The following is a 25345-nucleotide window of genomic DNA, read 5'->3' on the forward strand; positions in this document are numbered from 1 at the left end:
GTAATTCTGTTTGTGTTTTGATCGGTGATATCTGTGTTTTTTTGTCTCTCTATATATAGTATGTTTTCTTCCTCTGGATGGTATTACTAGTTTATAATATTGATTGGATTAAAGGAATTAAGCACTTATATAAATTAAGAAATGTAATGGAAACTAATTCATATGCTTTCCAGGATCACATGATCTGGGAAAACATTTGATATTAAACTAATTTAAGTTTGGTTTGATTAAATAGACATGTCTTTTAAAGTTATTAACATTATTAAATGATATTTTTGCTTAAACTGGGTCTACCAAAAATAAATTCATTTTATCTGTTACAAAATTTCCCAAGAAAATAGCTTGGGTAATAACTAACTTTGAAATCTCATAGAGTTAAGAACGAATAGATGTAGCTAAAATAAGGTTTTAGATAAAAATTTTCAGTAATACTTATGATATATATATATATATATATATATATATATATGCTTAACCGTAGTTCCTAACATTTGTTGATTACTTGAAATTTTACAGTTTTACTAAAAGAAGTTAATGATAAAATGATTCAATATCTAGATATTGCATTTCTAAATAACACGAGATGGCAAAACAATAATTATTTTATCTAAGTTTACTTTTTTGGGGCTTCCTATTCAGAGAGATGCGAAGATAAGTGTGGCCCTGGGAGGGTTGTTCTCACGCCTGTGGGGGACCAAGGGCAAGGGCTCGGGTTCAGTGTGGTGCTTTTTTTCGCAATTCGGCCTCCCTCCCCTGGGACTATGGCCACCAACACGTGGGCCCTGGCAGTGGATGAATAGGAAGCAGCCGTCAAGTCGATCAGCAATTTGCAGATCAAGGAAGAGAAAGTCAAAGCAGATATTAATGGTGTTATCAAAACCAATGCCACTGCAGAGAAGACAGATGAAAAAGAGAAAGAAGACAGAGCTGCCCAGTCCTTATTCAACAAGCTGATCAGAAGCAAACTGTTGATAACACAAACCAAGTGGAAGTCCTGCAGCAGGATCTAAAGTCCACTCTCCAGTCAGTGAAGTCCTTGGAGGAGCTTCGGCTAAAACCACAGCTTCTTCAGGGAATCTATGCCATCGGCTTCAGCTGACCATCCAAGATACAAGAGAACCCAGGATACTTGCTGAGCCCCCTCAGAACCTGATTGCCCAGTCTCAGTCTGGTTCTGGTAAAACAGCTGCCTTTATCCTGGTCATGCTCAGCTGAGTGGAACCAACAGAGAGATACCCCTAGTGTTTGTGCCTCTCCCTAACATATGAGTTGGCACTTCAAATAGGAAAAGTGATTGAGCAGATGGGCAGGCAGATTTCACCCAGAACTAGAGCTTGCTTATGCTGTTCAAGGCAGTCAATTGGGAAGAGGTCAGAAGCTCAGTGAACACATTGTCATTGGCACCCCTGGGACTGCCTTAGACTGGTGCACCAAGCTCAAGTTCATTGACCCCAAAAATACGAAGGTGTTTGTTCTGGATGAGGCTGATGTGATGATAGCGCCTCGGGGCCACCAAGATCAGAGCATCCACATCCAAAGGATGCTGCTCAGGAACTGCCAGATGCTGCTTTTCTTTGCCACGTTTGAAGACTCTGTATGGAAATTTGCCAAGAAAGTGGCCCAGACCTAAACATTATCAAACTGAAGCACGAGGAGTAGACACTGGACACCATCAAGCAGTATCATGTCCTGAGTAATAACAGAGACAAGAAGTTCCAGGCTTTGTGTAACCTCTACAGGGGCCATCGTCATTGCTTAAGGCGTGATCTTCTGCCATACCCGCAAAACAGCTAGTTTGTTGTCAGCAGAGCTCTCAAAAGAAAGCCACCAGGTGGCTCTGCTGAGTGGTGAAATGATGGTGGAGCAGAGGGCAGCAGTGTTGGAGCGTTTCCGAGAGGGCAAAGAGAAGGTTCTGGTGACCTCCAACGTGTGTGCGAACAGGTATCTGTTGTCATCACCTTTGACCTTCAGGTGCAAAGGATGGAACCCAGACAATGAGATCTACCTGCACTGGATCGGGCCCACCAGCCGCTTCAGCAAGAGTGAACTGGCTGTGAACATGGTCGACAGCAAGCACAGCATCAACATCTGAACAGAATCCAAGTGCATTTTAATAAGAAAATAGAAAAATTGGACACAGACGATTTGGACGAGATTGGGAAAATAACGAACTGGAAAGCTCCACCAATCCCTGCAAGGGAGACTAGTGCTTTCATGACACAGACCTGGACAGTCACCAAAAGATGCTGTTTATTTGTAATGGTGGTTATTTTAATCCATACATTGTATGTACAAATAAGGACTGATAAATTAGAGCTATACTCATCATACATTAAGAAATTTTAAAATAATTATGATGCATTCTACTAATCATGATTTGTTTTTATTTGTATTTTTCTGTTTATTAGACTAATACGGGCTCATTAAAAAACTTATTTGGGTATGAAAAGCAGAAAGAAAGAAAGAAAAAAGAACCTGCAGGAGGGCCAGCCCGATGGCTCAGGAGGTTGGAGCTCCGTGCTCCTAACGCCAAAGGCTGTCGGTTCAATTCCCACATGGGCCAGTGGGCTCTCAACCGCAAGGTTGCGGGTTCGAATACTCAACTCCCGCAAGGGATGATGGGCTACACAGTCCTGCAACTAACAACAGCAATTGGACCTGGAGCTGAGCTGCGCCCTCCACAACTACAATTAAAAGAACAACAACTTGACTTGGAAAAAATCCTGGAAGTACACACTGTTCCCCAATAAAGTCCTGTTCCCCTTCCCCAATAAAATCTTAAAAAAAAAAAAAAAAAAGAAAGAAAGAAAGGAAAAAAAGAAACTTCAGGAGACTTGTGGCTGTTGAGACTCTCTCAACTCAGAAGCTACCTCTGCCTCCAGACGCTTGCAACATGGCGACTTTGCTGGGTTCCAGCACCTACAACAGACAGAACTGGGAAGATGCAGACTTCCCCATTCTGTGCCAGACATGTCTTGAAGAAAACCCAAATATCCGAGTGTTTCGCTGGTGCCCCAGCATGCATTTTAAGAAGACTGAAGTGTGCCAAACCTGCAGTAAATTGAAGAATGTCTGTCAGACCTGCCTCTTGAACCTCGAGTATGGCCTCCCCATCCAGGTTTGTGATGCAGGATTGTCTTTTAAGGATGACATGCCAAAGTCAGATGTCAACAAAGACTACTACACACAGAATATGGAGAGAGAGATTTCTAACTCTGACAGAATACAGCCAGTTGGCATGCTGGGGAAAAAGCCACATCCACCAGTAATATGATGCTCAAACTGGCCCAGATCACACCCTGCTACAAAGGGAATTGACCTCACATTCGCTCTTTCTGGGTGAAAGGGGGATGTAAGAGAGAGGAGTGTCCATACAGATATGAGAAGCCAACAGATCCAGATGATCCCCTTGCTGATCAGAATATTAAAGACCGATATTATGAAATAAATGACCCTGTGGCAGATAAGCTTCTAAAGTAGGCTTCAAAAATGCCTCATCTGGACCCAACAGAAGACAAGACTATCACCACACTATATGTTGGTGGTCTGTGTGATACCATTACTGAGATAGATCTAAGAAGTAATTTCTACCTGTTTGGAGAATCTCGGACAATCACCGTTGTGCAGAGACAGCAGTGTGCTTTCATGCATTTTGCCACAAGGCAAGCCTCAGAAGTGGCTGCAGAAAAGTCCTTTAATAAGTTAATCATCAATGGCCAAAGACTGGACATGAAATGGGGAAGGTCCTAAGCAGCCAGAGGAAAAGAAAAAAAATAGGATGGAACCACAGATGCTGGGATGAAGCTAGAGCGCTGGGATGAAGGACTGCCATTGTTAAATAAGGGTACCTGGACCCTAGGGTCCATGGATGCAATTCCTCTTCGGTTTTTACTGATTGATGATGCATGACACACTCCAGCCAGGCCTACTGAGTTCAAGATAACTTTGTGAAGCAGACCATCCTACGGAGGGTGATTTCTCAGACCAAAACCTAGGAGGCAATTTCTCAACTGTCAGCCCTGAAATTTACAGGACCAAGTCCCACCTTTCTTTGTCCCCCCACACCCCACCACCGTCTCACATACCGGCCTGCCTGTAAGACCTCTTGATTATCTTCAGTTCGGGAAAGGTGTTTTTTTCTAGATATTAGTCTGTCATCTTCCCTAGCTGCCAGCATCTAGAATAAAGTATGCATTTTTCCTCAAAAAAACAAAAAAACAAAAAAAAAGAAAAGAAAAAGAAAGAAGAAAAGAAAAAGTAACTTTGGATCTGTTAATGAGTATGTCTTGTACTTTGTTAAAAATATGCTTCTAGAAAGTTGTAAATATATTTGCCAAAGAAAGGACCTATGTTTCTAGAAGTTATGAAATGTATTCATAAATCTAAAATCTAAAAAATACTAATTGCTTACTTTTAGTTGTCACTAAAAATTGAGGTTTCTAAGGGTTAAGAATTCTAATTTTAAAAATTTGAATTAAGATGGAAAGAAACTACATTTTTGGTAAGAGAAGGGATAACATATGGAGACACATTTTAAAGAAAACTAAAAGAAAATGGTTTACCCTAACGTTGGTTATTTCTGAGTAAGAGACATACAAAGAGGTACTAGGAAAGTTGTAGAAGCTTTGTGAAGATAATTCTGAGGAAATTTTATATATCATTAAGCTAAATAAGATCAGAATAAATTAAATTAAGTAAATGAATTTAAATATCAAAAGTAAGCTGATGAAAAACCAGAGTTTGGTTCTTTTTCAGTCTGTTAAAGGAAATTTTTTTTCCTGTATTTAGTGTTCTGCTCCAGATAAGGTATGAAAGTTTTCTTATTAGAAAACAAAGATTCTATGTTTTGTTAAAATAGTTCTGTGTTTTATATTGTCTTAATCAGGTCCTTGATTACTTAAGAAAACAATCATCTCAATCCTAAGAACTAAAGTTTTGCTAATCTGTATTTATGTCTGATATTTTTGTCACTTTGAATAATAGATAATTTATTATTGTTTCATAAAGATATATAATCTTTTCTGGTCAAATGTATTTTATAATCTTCCCAGGGTTTAAATTTTAGAAAGACTTTTTTCTTAGCTTGGAAATGGCTTTTGATTGTTCCAGAGGAATGAGCCTCTGGAATACCTCAAAGAGTGGTTCTCTCTCTCCTTATAAGAGAAATTTGATACTAACTACACCTATTTGATATACTAAAATTACATGGGAAGCTTTGTCAAATAAATAATAATTATGTTGTATTTGTATGCATGTATTAATATAAAGTAGATATTCTAGATATTATATAAAAATCTCCAAGAGACTACAAAGTTCTGAAGTATTTTCATTTGTAATTCAAATTGTTATCTTAAAATGTTATGTTACAGAGGAGCAAAGTTCTTTGTCAATTGCATTATAATCAGAGCTATAACTATGCCATTTTAAGTATTTTTTCATTTATAGTCACTGCTTAATTATGACACTTGCAAATATGCTTTATCTTCAGAAAGATCCATAGACAGGACTAACATTTTAAATTACAGGTTTCTGAGGATAAATTTTCAGATTGTAATTTGAACTGAATGAAAATTTATAGAACACTGGGAAATAACTGGATTCATGAAAGTACTGGCAAATAATCAAGATAAACAAGAATTGATTTCTTGTTTATAATTTTTGAGACTGAATGAACTGAGGCTGATTATAATTTTTATAAACTTTCTGTTTAAGATATCTTGTTTTGTTGAAAATATTTTGTTTTCCAGATATAAGGAAACTTGTTTTACTTAAAGCAATTTAATAAATCATACCATTGTAAGCAGTGTTGAAGCAGTTATATTTTTCTTCCCACCTGATCCCTCCAGAATTTGGAAACTATTAATGAGTATTATTATTTTCATGGCAATATAGTTGTTTGCATAAATTCAATAAGAATCTGTTCTTTTTACAACAAGACACAATTGGAAACTGAGTTATTAACCAAGACTGACTGGAATGTCACATTTGAAAGAGATATACACAGACTCTGGATGTCACCAAATGGCTTTAAGGAAGTAAGATTGACTTTGAGAGCCAATAAAAGAACCTTGGAAAAACAACCTGGTAACTTGATTACATGGTTTACAGCAGTCATTTTAGGTAAGGAATGAAGGATGCTTTCCTGGGAGATACAAAGAACCTCCAGCATTTCAGGGGACCTCAGAACATGAGGAATTCACCCAATTGTATAGATATTGCAGGCGAAATCTGGTGGCAGGGATATGGCTTGGCTTTTTAGCCCTGAGAGGCAGATTGAAGTTCAATCTGGGGAATTCCTTATGAAATGCAAAGAGGATTTAAAAGAGTCTATATGATCAAATGCTATTTGTCATGCAGGGTTGCTAGTCCTGCTTCCCCCACAAGAACGCAGGATATAGTGAGGCCAAAAAGGAACAACAACAGAGCCATAGATCAGGGAGTCATATCACTATATTCTGGCTGGCAGGTGGTTTGGCGATGCAAGCAGCAGGAGCCACAAGATGCACAATCCGCTGTCCACTTCTCTGCCAACCAACCAACCCCCTAGCGTAGCCATGGCAGTTATATTAGTGGCTAATGGCCAACTGGTTACAGCTGATGGCCAACCCGAGCCAGCACCTTTCATTGTGAGGTCAAGAGCCTGGAAACTGCTCTCTTGGACTCTGTCCCCACACTATTCTTACTGTACTTATGCAAATATCAGGCCAAATTTGTTGAAAGGACTTGCAATTAATTAGTCTTAACTTGGCTCTCAATAAAAACGAGGGTGAATTTAGAGAGAACTTATGCTTCAATAGAAACTATAATACACAGTTATGGAATATAAGGTTCTTGTTAAGTCATCTTTAAGTTTGTATTGTTCACCTTTAAACTGTACTGGATCCTAAATTTTGTAGTTTTCTTAAATATTTAGCTACAACCCTCTGAACTAATGTTTTATTTTTCTCCCATCTTTGGACTTCAAATTATTGAGAACTAAAACTGATAGAGGAGGTAGGAAGGTGGACAAGAGCAGGAGGAGGAGGAACTAAGAGCCCCCACAGGTAACCTAGTGGTGTCATCAGCATCATGTAACAGACCCACTGAAAGGAATAGCCAGAACAGAGATTCGGGCTAGGGAAAACACGCTAGGATGCAGGATACCTGCAAAACGAGGAAGAAAACAGGAAAAAGTAAGGAGGAGGAGGATAGCCCTATCTATAGGATATAAAGCAAGAGACGTTGGGTTACTACCCACCCTCGGGTCAGCTCGCTCGATCCTGGAAATAAACTTTGCTCTCTGCTGCTTTCTTGACTCCTGTCTCTTGACTTAATCCTTTCTTTCAAGACGACATCAAATGAGAAAAATCGGCCTTCCTGGTGACAAAACTGCTCTCTTTTTCGGAGCTTTGCTATCTTAAACTGCAGCTAGATGACATGATATATAAACTTCAGAGAAATCACAACAGTTCATGCTGAAACAATCTCAGTAAATGATGTTGTGCAAGCCATGCAAAGTTTACCTATGAGCTTGATGACATCATCAGAGACATTCAAACTGCAGACCAGGACAATCTGTCAGATTGTCACACTGCCTGCCTTCATTCAAGGAAAAGGAGCTTTAAGCCTTTCACCTAGAAATCTATTCCACTAGCAGCCTTACGACTTAAACTGATTTATAATTTGCTCTGATCATTAACCTTTGTTTTCCTTTGTTTTTATAGATTGTGGACACAATGTAGGCCTCACTTTGGGAGCCATCTGCATCACCCACCGCCTCCTGAAATGACACTGAGGAGTTTAATATGCTCAAGACTGCATGATTGGATCAATGAAATAGGGAGCAGTCTACCAATTTAGCTTCTGGAATGTGAAATTTAAAAGTTTCAAAGGCAAGACTGAAGGGAACCAAAATTTTGCCACTCTGAAGCTGCCTTTTGGGCTATTGATTTTAAGACGTTTATTAAGAAATAAGGGTCAGGGAGAACCTTTGACTCTCCCCTTTTTTAGCCCATGAGATTCAGACAGAGAAACCTGCCTTACCCTAATTTGAATTATGGTAAATAAGAAGACTTCAGGCAGGCACCTGTTAGCTAGGTAACCCTGTGTCCCACTGTCTGAGTTACTCAGTGAGAAACTTCCTGCCCTGTGTGTTCCGATCTCTTCAACTACCTGTAAATCACCCATTCTCACTTCTGAAATCTAATATCCCTTCCCCTTTTCTTTCTCTGTTGTCCAAAATGTCCTATATATATACAATGTTGCTTCACTGTGTTTGGAATTTTCATGCTTATGTGTATTCCCCATGCACATGTATTAAACATTTGATTTTCTCCTTTAATCTGTCTCTTAATTTTGTTATTAACCCAGCTAGAAGAACTTAGAAGATGAGAGGGAAAGTATTAAATTTTTTAGCCCCAATAGTGCTCAAATATTTCTGTATGTTTTTAATAATCATGAAAAATGAAAACTTAAATTTCTCAGTTATTTTTGAAATTATATTATCATAATAAAATGAAATTCAGTCAAACTATACGGTTTTAGAAGCACATTTAATAACAAAAGATATATGCTTACTATTTACTGTTAATCAAAAGGAACATTTAAGACTGAATTCAGTGTATTATATTCACACTTGCATACAAAGACAAAGGCTGGGTAATAGAATTAAAGGTGTATTCTCAAAAAGTACCACAGTCATCCTATAGTAGTTTTATAATATGAACAATGGGAAAAACTTTTGTTCTATCCATACAGAGTTGGTTATTCCTGTCAAAAAAGAAAATGACAATTTTTATTGATTCATCGTATTTAAACGAATACAGATATATATACAGATACTATATAAAACTTATTTCTATTTAAATTCTAAAATGTTTCTTCTATACTATTATACATTGTATTTGTTAATATTAGTTAATATAATGTATGCCGCACATTACATTTACATATACTGGCCACATTGCATTTTTATTGATTCTACTTTGAATAAACTATACTCATAGACAAATAAGTACATTTTTATTTTATCTAAGACACACAAATACATAGCTTTTGTCCAAAAAATTTAAAGCTTTAATATTTTAAGAAGTGTTTTTCCTCATTTGTATATAGCAGAATCCTAATTTTCAAAGTACATTTTAAGTATCAAACATTTAGTTTTTGATGTTAATGAATTAAACAAATACTGTGGTATATTTTATTAATATTTATAATTACTATCTAATTTCTTATAAGTACAATTTAGTCATTTATAAAGCAAATCAGCAACAAAAAGGCTATTAAGAGGAACATAGTTGCTTATGTTGTCAGTTAAGAATGATTGTTGAAACTGATACAGGATAGTTAGCATGTCCCTAGGTAGACAAGGAGGTCCCTGGTGGAATAAACAAAGACGGCCATATCCTAAAACTTCAGGTTTTGAAATCACTCCTTCACTCCAGGACATAATGTAGCAAGGCCTTGAGATTAATCATAAAATTCATTTTTGCCTGACAAACGGAACAGATCTGATAGATAAGAGTGGGTTACTTTGCTAATTCCTTTAGGATGAGCAAACAGAACAAACCTGGTAGACGAATTTCATTAGGAGGTGCCAGTTCCCTTCTTCAAACAAGTTCCCTTCTTCAAACAGCTCCCCTTCCCCAAGCAGGCAAGGGAAGGTATAAAAGTAAGAGCTTTTGCCTCAGTCACGGGGCCAGCCCCATTCGGGACCCCATCTGGCTCGGGAGCTGCAACCTCTTCTCCTGCCTCTAATAAACTATCCTCTTTTTAAGCCTCTCTGCCTGTCCTGGGTCTGTGTTTCCATTCTTGGGTCTCACGAGACACAATACCGGCCCACAGCCAGACACTGCTGGCAGATCCAACATCATCTACATCATTTGGGGACTCAGAGGAAATATTCCTCCATCAAAACTTTATAATAAAGTTAGCAACCAATTAGTTTCTGTATTTTATATTGATGACATGCTCATCAATATAAAAAGTTCTTAATTGTACAGAAAAGCAGTTTTAAATAATAACTAATTGTTTTAAGTTTAAATAAGTCACAAAATCCTCTTATGTGGGTTCTGACATTTGAGACTGTAGTAAAAAAATACGATTTTCTTAGAATTTCATCACAAACCTAATCTAAACTCCCATTCTTATTAATAATTTATACATATAACCAGTCTCCTAAAATCAACCCCCAAATGGCTTATAATGTTTGAAGTTCAGTTGTTATTCTGTATCATTTATTTCTCAGGAGCATTTCTACTTACCTAGTATGCAATTTGGTGTGTCATTTGTAGAAATGTAGTTATTTGTATGTTTTACAGCAAGTGGCTAGGCTTAAAACAGGCAAATAAATACCAGCACAGAACAACAAACTTTCAATTCAATGACATACTTCTATAAAGTACAAAGTACAGGCTAATAAAGCTTATTCTGAGTTCTGCATAAAAATGACCTTGTTTTGCAACATTAAACAAGTGTTAGTCTGCATTTCATGACATGTGTATGTTTGTGTGGGTTTTGTTTGTTTGTTTTCTCTTAGCTAAAGGTTTAGTGATATGTAAAATGTAGTTTATATAGTAAATTTCAAATTTATTATTTCAAAAATCCTGGAAATACTACTTCGATTTGAAAAAACTCTATTGGTTATATTCTGGTCTCAGTACCTTTGTGTCTTTGCACACTTACTAGGGAAAGAAAAAAAGGCACAATTAGTTCTCAAATAACTGAATATATTGGATTTTGTATGTCAAAGACACATTAACAAAACTTCTTAATTGACTTTGATGTTAAGATATCAAGTAAAACATCAAACTACATACAGCCTATACATCTGTCCTTTAAGAAATAGTAACAGATTCATTAGGATAAGTGAGAAGTTGAATGTCTTGTGGACAGTTTCTTAGAAGCTTTGATATCATTTATAATATTCTTTTTTAGTTTATATTCTTTTCTTAATTTTGTTTCCAAATTGTCAGGTTCCATTTAACTAGCTAACAGAGAAGGGTACTTAATAAAAATGTAAATAAATGCATTACTTAATTAACTTTTGTAAAGCGAATTACTTATCTATATTAGGGTTCATATTATACTCCATATGTACCTTGTCCATGTTTATTAAATCATTGCTTTAGAGTATTATTGTTATACTGTTTTGACTGCTAACAATGATTTGATATCTAAGGAAATTAAACACAATCCCTTCCCGACAGGGGTTATCTTTCTTACCTTTCAGTGAATCTCGAAAGTTTAAAACAAAACAAAACAAATCTCAATATGTATATTACTTAAGTACTGGTATTTTCTCTTTGTTAATGATATTTCTATATCTATAATTATCAAGGAATTCCTGGCTTTCCAAAGCACTAGATAATGCAATTTTAAAAATATACTAACTCCCTTCCAATCTCTTACAAAATGACATAGGCCTTTCAAAAATATAACTGACTCGAACTAGGAAAAGAATGTAATTATTCTGGGTGGAAGAGAGGTTAAGTTTTGCTTCTGCTCCTCTAGTATAATCTCAGGTTAAGAATTTTAGCATGTAGTCCTTTGCTCACTAGGGTGGTGGTAGTCTTTCATCAAGAGTCTGCAGAAGCCCAAAGGCAAGGGCATTGAGTTTTCATCAAATAAAGAATTTGTCTCAATATTTGCATGTAACAAACCCTAAGAAGCATGGTTTTCTTTAGCTATACAACTATCTACTACTATCTACTTATTTAGTGATTAAAAGTCTATTTGTATGTAAATGAAGTAAGTGAAGGTATATTAAGTTTAGGCAGAATCATAAAAAGAAGAAAAGGGCTTTGACTCAATAGTGAAAAAGTGCTTTCTTTCATTCACTGAGGAGACACAAAAATTCTGAAGTCTGGTAGTCATTTAGATATTTATTGACTAGGTTTTGATAAGCCAAATTTTACTTATACTGAGAAGAAGAAAGAAAAAGAGAGCAATAATAGGTAGAAAGGAAAAAAAAGTCGAAATATCCAAAAATCTCTTCCTGCTTATCAAAGAAAGATGCAAATAAATCTGTTGTCTTTTCTTTTGATAACCTAGAGAATAAACATAGCCCGAGGCTTTTTATGTGAATCCTTATTGGCAAATTTCAAAACACACATTTGACATAATGATGTCTATCAATATGTTTTGTTTTATTTTATTAGATACAACTTCTTCAGTTACATCTTATCTATAGAGACAGAAAGTTGCTTGACTTCCAATATATCTAGATCTTAAGAAGCAACTCTAACTCTCACCTTCCAGTGTGATTGAAACCAGGTTGTTTTTCATTAAGTTAAAACTTGGCAAAATCAATTTCTCAATTCTCTGCCGTTTCCTATCTTTTTAGACAAATGATCTTGTAGAACAGAACATTTAACAAACACACAGTAGACTTTAAATATTTAATCCCAGGAGATTTCCCATCAACAAAGTACAGAAAGAATACTGGTTCTTGGAAATAGAAAATACTGTCAAATAATTGACCTTTGTCAATTCTAAGATTCTAGTCTGTTTTGTGATGTGCATAAAATTGCTTATACTTGTATGTGAATATATATGCTTTTGTATAATAATCAGCGAAAAGAAAATAGGTTAAAACCACAAGTTCACCAAAAATAATTTCCATATGTATTTGTGTTCGGAACACATTTCTTATTTTTCATGTTTTTACTTTTATAATGATAAAAGTAAGATGTGAGATGAATATCTACAAATGCAAGCAGTCTTCCTGTATTTCCTAAATAAACAAGTATTTCTATGAAAAGCATTTTTTGTTAAAATTATGAGAGAGAGAAAAAATATATTTATTTTCCAAAAAGATAAAATATTCTCATGTCACATTAACTTTGAAATTCAATTTGTTTTTTTGAAAGCTACAACAAATCTAAATTTTAAACATTTTCAGATGTATATCTAATTAGTATCTGCATAAATTTTGTGACTGCCAGCCATTACTGTTAATTGATGAAGATTACTAAAGACTGTTTACTGAACACGTAGTCATAGGAATATAAACAAATTATTTGAAACCAGCTTAGTAGCTTTCTCTTCCTGAAAAATAATATAATTATTATATTATTATAATTATATTATTATATCATATTATAATAAAATAATATTTATTATAATAAAATAATAACTGTATTATTATAATAATATAATAATACAATTATTATATAATAAATATTACATTATTATAATGATATAATTATTATTATAAAATGATAATAATTATTATAGTATTATTATATTAATAATATAATAAAAAGCAACATTTTATACTGATAAATAGGCCCATTATATGCCTTAGGCTTTTTCAAAAATGATTTTATATTACTTTAAATGTCTAAATTACAGATATTTTACAATTGATATTGTTTAGAACATAAAATAATAAATACAGTTACTTTATATAGTTTTATAATAATGTACGATATGTAATAATTAATTTCCATTCCTTGTTTTCTTTTAATTAGATTTTCTTTCATTTTACTTATAAAGTAGTAAAATTGTCTCATTTTCCACTTAAAAAATTTTTGTAACAGAGATGCAGTTAGGTTTTAGATATTGATCTGGAATTTAACCTTAACTTATCCTAACTTAAGGCATGTTGACAATAAATGGTTGACAGTAAATGAATTCTCTGAATGTAAAACCGTAGATCTTGATACTCTGGTTACTATGTTATGGACCTGTAATAATAAAATTGAAAGTTTGATTGAATCTCTCATATTTTACTTTTTTAAGTAAATAGATTCAATAAACTCCATTTTTTGAAAAATGTTATTATGATACTTTACTATGCTTATTTAGGTGTACTACTATAAGCTTGTGACTACTTTATAACTATTGTCTTTACCAAATATAGTAAAAATCTTTTGAAGATATAAAACCTTATTAAATACTAAAAGAGTTCCTAGTGGTTTAATTTCTTTTTAACAGAATATGGGCATTAATAAGTGAATGAATTACATTGATAGACTTTTTTTGCAAATGTTGTGTTTTATTAAGTGAAGTTGTTAATCCAAATGCTATGTATGAAATTCTGTTTCTCACATTGAGAACTACATATAAATAAGCATAAATGAGACTATAAAATTCTGAGTTCATCAGAATTTCTTGATAGAAATGTTTGATTTTTAAATTTAAATAATTGTTTGGCATTTTTGATGTAGGCTTGTGTGGTTGTATGGATGGATGTGTAAAAGAGACGATGAATAAATGTTTTTTGATACAAAGAGAAAAATAAGAGAGAAAGAGAAGTTAAATAAATTCCCTTTTTAAAAACCTACTTGCAATTCAGCTTCATTGCTATATTTGTTAAATTTACTCAAAATGCAAACACATATAAAGGGATTTTTAAATCATTTCCTTTAGTCATAACAACCTATTATGTTTAGTAAATAAGTCAGTTAAAGACATTTAGTATTACTTATGAACTATTCAAGTTTAAGAGATTGCAACAAGTGTTAATTTCTAATTTTTAGTTATACCTTTATTTGACTATGGAAGTCTGAATATAAAAACTGATTTTGAATATAGTAATGACAAAACTTGAGTTTTGACTTATTACTGAACTGAATAAACTATAGTAAATTATGTACTTCTCCTGAATACAACCACAAAATCTGGGGATTTCTCTAGATTGGAGTTGTGTCTCATTGCCAGGTCTGGAATACATTCGATAACTTGCAATCAAATACGTTTGAATAAAATAAAATAGAGCACAGAAAAACCTGCTTCAGCAATGAGATCTTAGGATGTATGCCTTAGCCTAATTTGAATTAAATGTGGTAAATGGGAGGGCTTCAGACTGGGGCTTGTTAGCTTAGATACCCCCTGAGTCCTATTGTCTCAGTTGCCCAGCAAGAATTTGCTGACATGTATGTTCCAGCTGTTCCTCATACCTCTAAATCACCTATTCTCACTTCTGAAATCTAAGACCCCGTTTCCCCCTCCTTTCTCCTTTTCCAAAAATGTCATATATACCCAAATGTTGCCTCACAGTCTTTGGAATTTTCATGCTTACATGAATTCCCTTTCTGCACGTATTAAAATTTTGATTTTCTCCTGTTAAAACAAAACAATAAAAGCAAGCAAGATAGAACACAAAATATCAGGGTTTATCTCTATGTCAAGTCTATTTTGTTTTTAAAACTTCTGTTACCTATTTTTTTATACACACATTTCTTATTGATATTATTGAATTTGACAAAACATGTTCAAGTAATTTGCCAAGCAACAGACAGTTTCATAAACGGAGTAACTCACCATGGTATTGGCCTTACCTTGAAAGATTCAGAAACTTGACTTTCCATCATCCAATTTTATCAGATTGGGAGGGGACTAAGTCTCAGTGTCTATCCACTCAATGATACACCAGTCACCTACTCAGGAATTATATGATGAGTGCTTGTCTATTGTCATGTTCTTTCATAGATGTGAGCATACAGTGGTGAATAAAATAATGTCTGTGCTGATGCAGTTCATGTAACAAACGTTGTATTTGCCCATCATCTCTTGGAATACTTATGTAATCGCATGCCTGCATAATTTATTAACAGTTATATATAATGCAGATATATTTTTGCCAATATATTGTTTTCACTTTTATGTTACTTCTGTAAACCTAAATTTTCTGATTTTAAGGTTTATCTTATAAAATTAATGTTTGTTTCTTCCAAAATTTCTTCTGCCACAATCCTTGCAGACATTCATTAACAGTTATGAAAATATAATTTTATAATTAACATTTCTAATAAATTCTATTTTATATATTTTTAGAAGTTTTGAAACTAAAATAGTCTTCAAATTGTTATTAAGATATAATATTACTAGATGTCTGATAAGTTATTATACATTCAATTATTATCTATGTAACATGATCTTTTTCTCTACCTTATGTTTTAGCTATATTTGCATTCTGATTTATAAATACATTTCATGAAATTTTAATGAATCTGTTTCTGAAGGACAAAGTATAATCATCGTTCACTAGTCAACTTTTCTGATCCCAAGATGGCTTGCTATAATATTCTGAAACGTAGAAAGACTGCTGAATTGCTGACACTACCAGAAGCTCTTCAAAGAACTAAGATAATAGCCATGTTAGATCAGCTTACTCCCATCTCAAGGAAACAAAAAAGCTATATTCTCATCTTAACTTTCACCCCTGTTTATTTAGGATATTTTGTGCCTTGCCACAGTTTTATCTCTTTTAATCATCATGGCAAAGAACATTTATTTGTGTTTGCTTAATTCTCTATTTTATTATGAACAATTTACTGATTTCTTTCCACCAATACCTTTATAATTTCTAACATAATATTCTTTTAGATTTATAAAATCAAGAGTTCATCATTTTCCTTTTTTTTTTTTCTTCATGGCATTATATATTTTCCATAAATTCCACTTAGCCTATGTTGCATGTATTTGGATTTGTAGTCATTTTATCATTTTTAATTTTCCAAACACACACACACAAATGTGATTGGTCTAATCTTTCTCCACTGCAATACTCTGTTTAGTGTTTGGCTCTGCTAGCACAGGGTGGACAATCTCTTTATGGCAACAATCCTCCGGAGCCAAGGATCCCTTCTGCAGCTAAGCACCTCACTTCCTGCTTCAGTGAAGGACCCTCATCTGTCCCGCCTGGGTCTGAAATACTGAAAGCTGGGGGAGTGCCTAAGGACCATTGATGTGCACTTATGCAAAACACTGGAGAACAAATTCTGTCTGAAACAGGGCAAGTTATCCCAAGCAAGGGGAAAACTAGCTGTGAAGGCTCTTTATTGCACAATTGGAAATGATCAAGACCAAACCCATTCTTATGCAACCAGCAGGGGCTCAACAGATTGGATTGTTGACTGCCTTTCCCAACAGACGTGCACCAACTTTAAATTTACAATTTTATTCAGACCTATTGGAGATCTAATATTATAGAATCACCAAATGGCCCAAGGATAAAAGAGACTTTACCTGCACAGAGAAAGGAAAAGGTAGCATCAGGTACTCATCAGGTAAACATACCTGATGTGCCTAAGAAGAGTTCAGCAGAAGAGCTGACATTTGATGAAGCCCACATGTGTTACAGACCAGGCTCTTTATGAACCTCACTGGGTGCTCACAGAAAAGAATGGAAAAAGCACTAAAATGTGTCTAAGTTGTTCATCTGGATTCAAGGAACAACAACTGTGTTCGTGGGAGCAACAAAACGCTTAACCCAAATCTATTTCCTTTTCTCTCTGCTTTGGAAAAAAAGCATTTGAGGGACGAGACAATGGGAGGCAATAAGCATTCCTACCTTTAAGATATTGATGAAAAGTCATCATAGCTGTGGAAATGCGAACAACATGTAGACACTAAAGGCTATTGGGGTGGGCTGGAGGGTGGTCAGGATTACATGCTGAGCCCAACCACCAGTGCAGGTGAATAGAGAAGGTCATTATGAAACTGGAGGGCAACTGAGTACAGGTCTCTTGCTGGCTGAGCCTTTCAGCCAATAAACGGACACAGGAGTTGGGCTATAGAGTAAGCATTAACTGTCAGAGCACCAGTGGTCTGAGAAGACAGCAGGTTAACACCTTTAAAAACTGCCTTCATATTCTCAGACCAGCTTAGGGTATTTAAGGGAAAATCTGGATGTTCCTCCACAGGCTACATGATGGTTCCCAGGAGTCTGCATGGAACATTCCTTCTGGCAACATGGTTCTCTGGTGGAGTCAGCAACCAGGAACAAGATGGGATTAGCCTGGAAAGAATGCTAGACCATAGAGATTGTGATCAATAAGCCGAAGGGTATTAATCCTAAATTTCAGGGTAATTTTCTAACACAGGGAACTGGGACAAGGGACATTCTGAACTCAAGCTGAAGGGGCATGATCTATTGTCAAGCTATAGGTCAGTCGAGGAAAAATGGGGCTGGGGACACTGTTAGGCTTCTACTATGGGGGTCCCAACTAGGGCCTGCTTCAATATCCCTTGAAAAAGAGAACAGGGTGGATCCCGAAGATTGAGGTATATTCAACACAATGGACTGTGCATCCATTGTAACCGTTTCCATACTAAGCTAACAAGCTTTGAATAACAACTAATAGTAGAACATTAGGGGGTGAGTGTGAACAAAAAAAAAAAAGGTCCTGTAATAAATCCTTTGAGTTCAGTGACAGAAAGTAACCTCTCTCTGATTAGGGTGATTGTCATGCAAGGTGTCAGGTCGGGTCTCTGGTCCCGCTCTCCACATAAGAATACAGGACATGGTGAGGTCAAAAAGGAACACCCACGGAGCCATAGATAGGGGAGTCATACCACTATATTTTTGCTGGCGGCATACACCTCTCTGCAATCCGCAATCCACAATCCACCCTTGTTAGCCCCCATCTTCTTGCTAGCCCCCCATTTTCTGCTAGCATACCCACATCAGTTATATCAGTGGCCAATGGCTCACTGGTTACAGCTGACGGCCAACTAGCCACAGCTGATGGCCATCCAATCACACTTGATAGCCATTTACTACCTGAGCCAGCACCTTCCCAAGTGAGGCTGAGAGCATGGAAATTGCACTCCTGGCTCTGTCCCCACAGTGACCTAATCATAAATTCCTAACTCGGAAGGTAATGGTGGACAGTCATGCCCCAGTCCTATAGCAGGTTTATCTTTGCCTTAAGCAAGCCCTGTCCTTGGTTCTTGTGTTTCTAGGTTAACTCACCTTTAAAATGTCAGAGTAATCCTTTTTCTCAGACCCCTGGGGAGTGTAACTACCCTCAAGGGAGCACATAATTGTATTAACTATCCTGTAATCCAATCACAGAGATTTCCTCACCTTGCTCCCTCCCACCTTCATGTAATCTCCCTTAAGGTCCTTTCTTTAATTGCAATTGTATAAAAAGAAACTGCAAACCTGCCATTCTATAGAGCATTTTATATCCTGCTTCCCAGCATGTCCTCAGTTTGGCTCAAATAAACTCTCATAAAAATTCTGTACAGGTTTGGGCATTCTTAGGTTGACAAGAGAAACCAGAAGGGAGGAGGGCATACAGAGAAAACCTCTCTGAGGCATGGAGGGAAGGAAAGCCTTAGAATTCAGATGGAGCAGACATTGCTCTGTTAAAACAACTCCTGCCCTAAATACAAGTTATTTCTATAAGAGTTAATTATTTTTTATTTTATTTTATTTATTTATTTATTTATTTATTTATTTATTTATTTATTTAAGGAGGGCACAGCTCACGGTGGCCCATGTGGGGATCTCACCAGCTAACCGGCCACCCTCTATAGGATTTTAAAGTGTTAATGTAAGAAATGTCCACACCTGTAAAGAATTTTTATAGAGTTTATTTGAGCCAAACTGACTGACAATTGTCGGGAGGAAAGTTCTAAACTGTTACCAGAGAATGACAGTTCAGTTTCCTTTATGCATTTGGAATTAAGGAGAAAAAGTAATGAAAATTAAAGAAGGTTGGAGAAAACAATGTGGGAATTGGATTACAGGGTAGTTAACAAGATTATGTGCTCCCTTTAGGGGTGTTTACACCCCTCAGAGGTCTGAAAAAGAGGATTACTCTGGCATTTCAAAGATGTATTATCTTAGATGCACAAGAACTGTGGATAGGGCTTGCTTAAGGAAAAGCCAAATATTTTACTGAAGGTAAAACAGTATATCTGGGGCATGACTATCCACTATGACCTGCCTAGTTAGGAATTTATGATCAGATCCCCGTATGAGGTTATTTTCAGTTACATTTGTTATAGTTCCCTTCCCTTATCCACAGAAGCCTGAGGAACAGTGAAGTTTACTATATCAATAACAAAATGAAATCCACCTCAACTTCTAGGTGGATCAATTCAAAATCCCACTCTGAAGGCCTGAAGAACAAAAGCCATGTGCATTTCTAGGGAACAAAACTATTGACCTCAGTATTATAGTTTTATACAAGATGTCTGGCTTTCAACTTCCAAAACAACAACAAATGTTACAAGTTACATAAAAAAATAAGAAAAAAATACACTCAAATGATACAAAGTGAACATCAAAAACAGTCTCATATATGACATATATGTTTAAAATTCTAATAGAAACAGTGGAGATAAGAGACCAAATGCATTGATCCATTAAAAAAAAATGTATATATTGGACTTCATGAAAATTAAAAAAAAACAAAAAAACAAAAAAACGAACAAACAGAAAAAACCTTTGTGTGTATGACAGTGTTAAGAGAATAAAAATGCACATCATAGACTGGGACAAAGTATTTGCTTAACATTTTTGTGACAAAGGACTCATGTCCAGAAAATATAAGAATTCTCAAAATTCAACAATATACAAACAAAAAATAAAAAATAGAAAGAGAGCGTAAGATCTAGACAGACACTAAACGCTTTTACTAAAAAATATATACAGATGGCAAATAAGCTTATAAAAGTATATTCAATATAATTAATTATTACAAGAGTGAAATTCTAAGTCACATGGGATACCAACATACACTTGTTAGAATGTCTAAAATCAGAAAAAACTAGCAATAACACGTACAGGGGAGGAGGCAGAACAAATGAGACTCTCATATAATGCTGTTGACAGTGTAAAATGGTGCAGTCACTTTGGAAAACAATTTAGTAGTTTCTTATAAAGTTAAATATGTACCTACCTGTGACCCAGTGATCCTGCTAGATATCTATTCTAGAGAAAAGAACATCTATATTCATACAAAAACTTTATGAAAATATTTATAGCACTTTACTCTTAATCACCAAAACTGGGAAATGACTTAGATATTCTTCAATAGGTGAATAGATGAACTATGGAATAAACTCTTAGTTTATGTAGCAACATGGATAAATTTTGTTAAATAAAAGAAGTCAAATCCAAAGGCCACCTATTACATGATTTCATTTATATGACCCTTTGGAAAAGGCAAAACTGTAGTCAGGAAAACAGATCATTGTTTTCTTGGAGTTTGGGAGAGGGTTTGACTCGAAAGGGGTAACACGGGTAAAATAATTATTCTGCATAGAACTCTGGTGTTGGACACATGACTACATATTTACCAAAACCCCTAGAATTGTACAAAACAGAAAGTAAATTTTTTTTGTATCTATTTTTTTTTTTTTTTTTAGTGAAGTATATGTGTTGGGGGAAGGTAGAGAGCAGATTGTGACAAATAGATCTAATTGTATTACAAATGAATAACATAACTACGGGAAGGGAATAGGGAAGAAAATTACTGATCTTAATATTTTTGAAAAAAAATATTTTTACTGGGTATTGTGAGGGTAAAGATAAAAATAACTGTACCCAAACATTGTACTCTAGTTGGTAAGTCTGCTTTTCATAGATGTTTGGCTTAGGAATTCTGAAACTACTTAATTGATATAACATATTGGAACAAATATGTAAATATATTATAGACAATGAGAATCAGATAAAGAAGTTACAAATAAGAGGAGAAAGTTAGAATGACCCCTGTGAGGGTTACACTGGAGTTGATGATATCAATATTGACTCATTAAAAAAAAATACATATCAAAAGAAATTCAGAAAAAATGTACAAACGTGTAGTCATGAATTAGTATGCATATATATTTTTTCTAGCTTTATCCATTGACATGACCTACAAACAGTGACACGCCAGTATTAATGAGCACATTTGGCATCTAGATCCTGGCTTCCAAACACCATTCTCCAATAAAAAGAATCAGGATTCCTTGGAGAACTGGGTGATTCCAAGTGTGGTTCAGGGAAAATACATGAGTTTGCAGTATTTGGTGGTGCCAAAAAATCAGGAGGTACTTTAAACCAAACCAAACCAAACCAAACCAAACCAAACCAAACCAAACCAAACCAAAACAAAACAAAAAAACAAACAAAAGGATAGGAGCTTGTTAGCCTATTGAAAAGACAGAATAGCCTACCTGAAAGTCTCTAATGACTCAAATTGGGACAACTTGAACAATCAAATAGCAATAGTATGATATACTAATTCAATGAATGATAAATATTTGAGTCCATACTGACATAAATGGATAGCAGAATCAATAAATGTGGGAGAAGTGACAACTCTTCCTTTAAAAAGCATTGCAATTAATAACTGTAGAATGATGTTAAAATTACCGGATGGAAGTTTAAGCAGAAATAAAATGCATGCATAAACTCAAGAAATCTCCCTCCAAATCTTTAACAATTACAAAGGGGAAACAGTAAGTGTATAATGAAGAATCCTAGCAGATCACTGTATCCAAGTGATTAAGGTCAATATCTTAAGCAGTATGTGTCCACATTATGTACCCACTTATATGATTCATCAGGAGGAACTATTACATGTGTTATATATGTCCCAATAATGAATAATGTCAATCTAGGCATGGAAAAACAGCAAACAAACCCAAATTGAAAGATATTCTACAAAATAACTGGCCAATAATCTTCAAAGTATCAAAGTAATATAAGACAAGGAAAGACTGAAGAACTGTCACAGATAGGAGGAGACTTAAGAAGACAAAATTAAGTGCAATGTGGAATCCTGCATTGGGTCCAGGAACAGAAGAAAGGATATTAGGTGGAACAATTGTTGAAATCCAAATAACTTCTGAACTTTAGTTAACAATATTGTACTAAGAACAAATGCTTAATTTTGATGAAAATTCTGTTTATAATATGTTAATCCAAAGGGAAGCTGAATAAAGGGTGTTTGTGGAACTATTGAGCCACAGTGGTCTGATTCATATATATTATGAAGAAAGATAAAAAATTTGTATGTCTGTGTGTCTGTGTGTATGATTTTTGCTTTTGAAATCATGTAAGGATGGAGCTAATCCACCTGAAGAATATAATTTATATTTATTCAAATAATTTTTAAATGCTAAAAGAATAACAAGAAGTCTTGTTTAAATGCCTTTGTATGTATTTTTATTTATGATAATATTAATTATGAGGTTCAGTCTAAATGAGGAACTAGACTAGCTGAAAGTATCCCTAAGTTCTAGAAGAGAATAAAGGGAAAGAAAAACTTATTACTTATACATGTATCATTAGTACACGGGTACTAATGATACATGTAATACTAATGCACAGTAGTATATATGAGGTTAACACTGGCTAGATATCTAGGACCGGTGTACAGTGGAATAGTGTTAACTCAGGGTAGACATTGACATTGTATCAGAATTTCAAAATGAGCTTATAGAAAATTAAACAAACCATGCTGCCTGAAATCAAAACATAGCAGTGCTGTGGACTCTCTATTTGTTAAAATTCATTTGACTATTTGACATGCTTTGTTAATATCTACATTAACAAACCTCCCCTAAAAGCCAAACAAATCATAAAACAACAAATGAACAAAACGCCAACTGTTTGTGTTTGCAACAAGAATTCTGAACTTTCACATTAATTAATACTGTTCAAGTCACACAATCCTCAGTTACGGGTTTTGCTGACATTAATTCACCTTATTATTTGGAAGCATTTCTACGTATGTTTTTTCAGAATTGCATTTTTCAGAATGCAATTGGACCTGTCAGCCCAGGCATGCTAGACCTAATTCACACTTCACTCATTTGATAGCATTTGGCTTTCAGACTCATGACTGTAATATACCATGTAAATAAATGCCAAATGATTCACACTCTGTTGTATCTCAATGTTTAATTTTCTAAATACAGTGAAAAGGGACAATGTGTTGCAGTCTACAACATATTAATTTACTGCAAAACATTTGGATGATCTTATTCGCTATGAATTGGTATTCACTGATACTTTGAAAGGCCACAGATGAGATACTTTGATATTAAGTTTCAAAGCACCAAACTGAATATGAAATGTTTTACATAGGAAAGCTGGATATGACCAAAATCTTGGATTTTGTCAAAAGATGGCCTCCTTAATAGTTGGAGTGCAATTTCTGCGAATAGAATTCAGAGGTTTATCTTTATGGATAAATTCAGTGAATCCTAGTATGTTTAGATAACAATAGTAACATTTGCAGGGTACTTGAGGTGTGCCAGGCATGGAGTATCTTGTTTTCTTCTCTCAGAGCTACTTTAAGAGGTAAATACTTTTATTACCCTTACATTAGAGATGATAAACTGATACATACACCCAGGGTCTCAAACTGGTGAATGGCAGAAACAGGATCTATATGAACAGTCTAAATGCATACCTCACTCTGAATTACTTTGCTGTATTGTCTCTGCGGCACTGAAATAAGCAATGAAGAAAGAGGCTATGGTTGGGCAGGCATTTCTGCAAAATCATAAATTATATTGATTTTATAATCATGCTGAGGAAGTTCTTCCTCACGTCAGAGATAGATGTATTTCCTTCTACAAATTCAGCTTTATTTTTTAAATTGAAAATTTCATCAACTTGAATATATTTTCGTTTAAAGTATGAGGAAGAATACGCATATTTTTTCATCAAATGCTATTATCATTTATAAATAATTTTCCCAAGGAAGGTCTTGAAAAGACCAAGACAAATGCTGAAGATTACATAAATTCAGATGGTAATAAATTCTTCAGTTCAAATATGGTAAAATATTCAAAAGGGCTCTATTTTATAAACAACAACAACAACAAAAAAATTTGCTTATGGGTAAACCTGTTTAATTCATTACTTTTAGAGGCGGTCAGTAAGTAATAATTTCATGAGCTTTTTACTATTGTTTTAAAACAATAGTTCCAGTTGTCATAGCTGTATGAAGTTACTCTGTTCATCTAGAAATTTAGAGCTTGAACGAGAAATTGTGTTTTTCATGTCAAACCCTTTTATAAATATAGGGACATTCTTATTAATTATATCACACTGCATGTACGATGAAAGTGTTCATTATAGAAACAATAAAATTTAAAAAAAATACACCTTATTCATTTTAATGTGTGTAATATTGTGGAAAAACATTTTACGGAAAGAAGCACTCTCAAAATCAATAAGATTACTAAAGGATGAATAAAATTAATGAGATCTAGTTCAACTTCCTTGGAGATTTTAATTTTAATAATCTGGGGTAGATCCTGATCATCACTATTTTAAAAAGTACCCTAGGTGATTCTAATGTGCTTTAAAATGGAAGAAACTTTTTAAAAGAATGCACATTTTAATATGTAATTAATGTGGATTGCTAGTAATCAGTAAGAGATGCCATATGTATAATATTAAAATGCAGAATTCTAAATGAGGTCACCACATTTTGAAATGATTAGTAATTGTGTGCTGGACCACATTTTGATATCATTCCTTTCCATAAGGTCACTAACTGAACTTGAGGGCAATTTCAGGTGTCCTCAGATATATCGTTTTCAGAAAGGTGCTCTTTAAATATTTTTTATAAAATACACTTCTTTTTATTGCACAGAACTTTTAAAAATGGAATTG

The 25345-nt window shown here is 34.6% G+C and overlaps 2 pseudogenes; both read left to right on the forward strand.

Annotated features, from left to right (window-relative positions):
* Positions 1 to 761: 761 nt before the first annotated feature.
* Positions 762 to 2346, forward strand: LOC117038066 (ATP-dependent RNA helicase DDX19A-like; annotated as a pseudogene).
* A 547-nt stretch (positions 2347 to 2893) lies between these two features.
* Positions 2894 to 3909, forward strand: LOC117038077 (pre-mRNA-splicing factor RBM22-like; annotated as a pseudogene).
* The last annotated feature ends 21436 nt before the right edge of the window (positions 3910 to 25345 follow it).

This window comes from Rhinolophus ferrumequinum, chromosome 2 (assembly GCF_004115265.2).
Source record: "Rhinolophus ferrumequinum isolate MPI-CBG mRhiFer1 chromosome 2, mRhiFer1_v1.p, whole genome shotgun sequence".
Taxonomy (NCBI): domain Eukaryota; kingdom Metazoa; phylum Chordata; class Mammalia; order Chiroptera; family Rhinolophidae; genus Rhinolophus; species Rhinolophus ferrumequinum.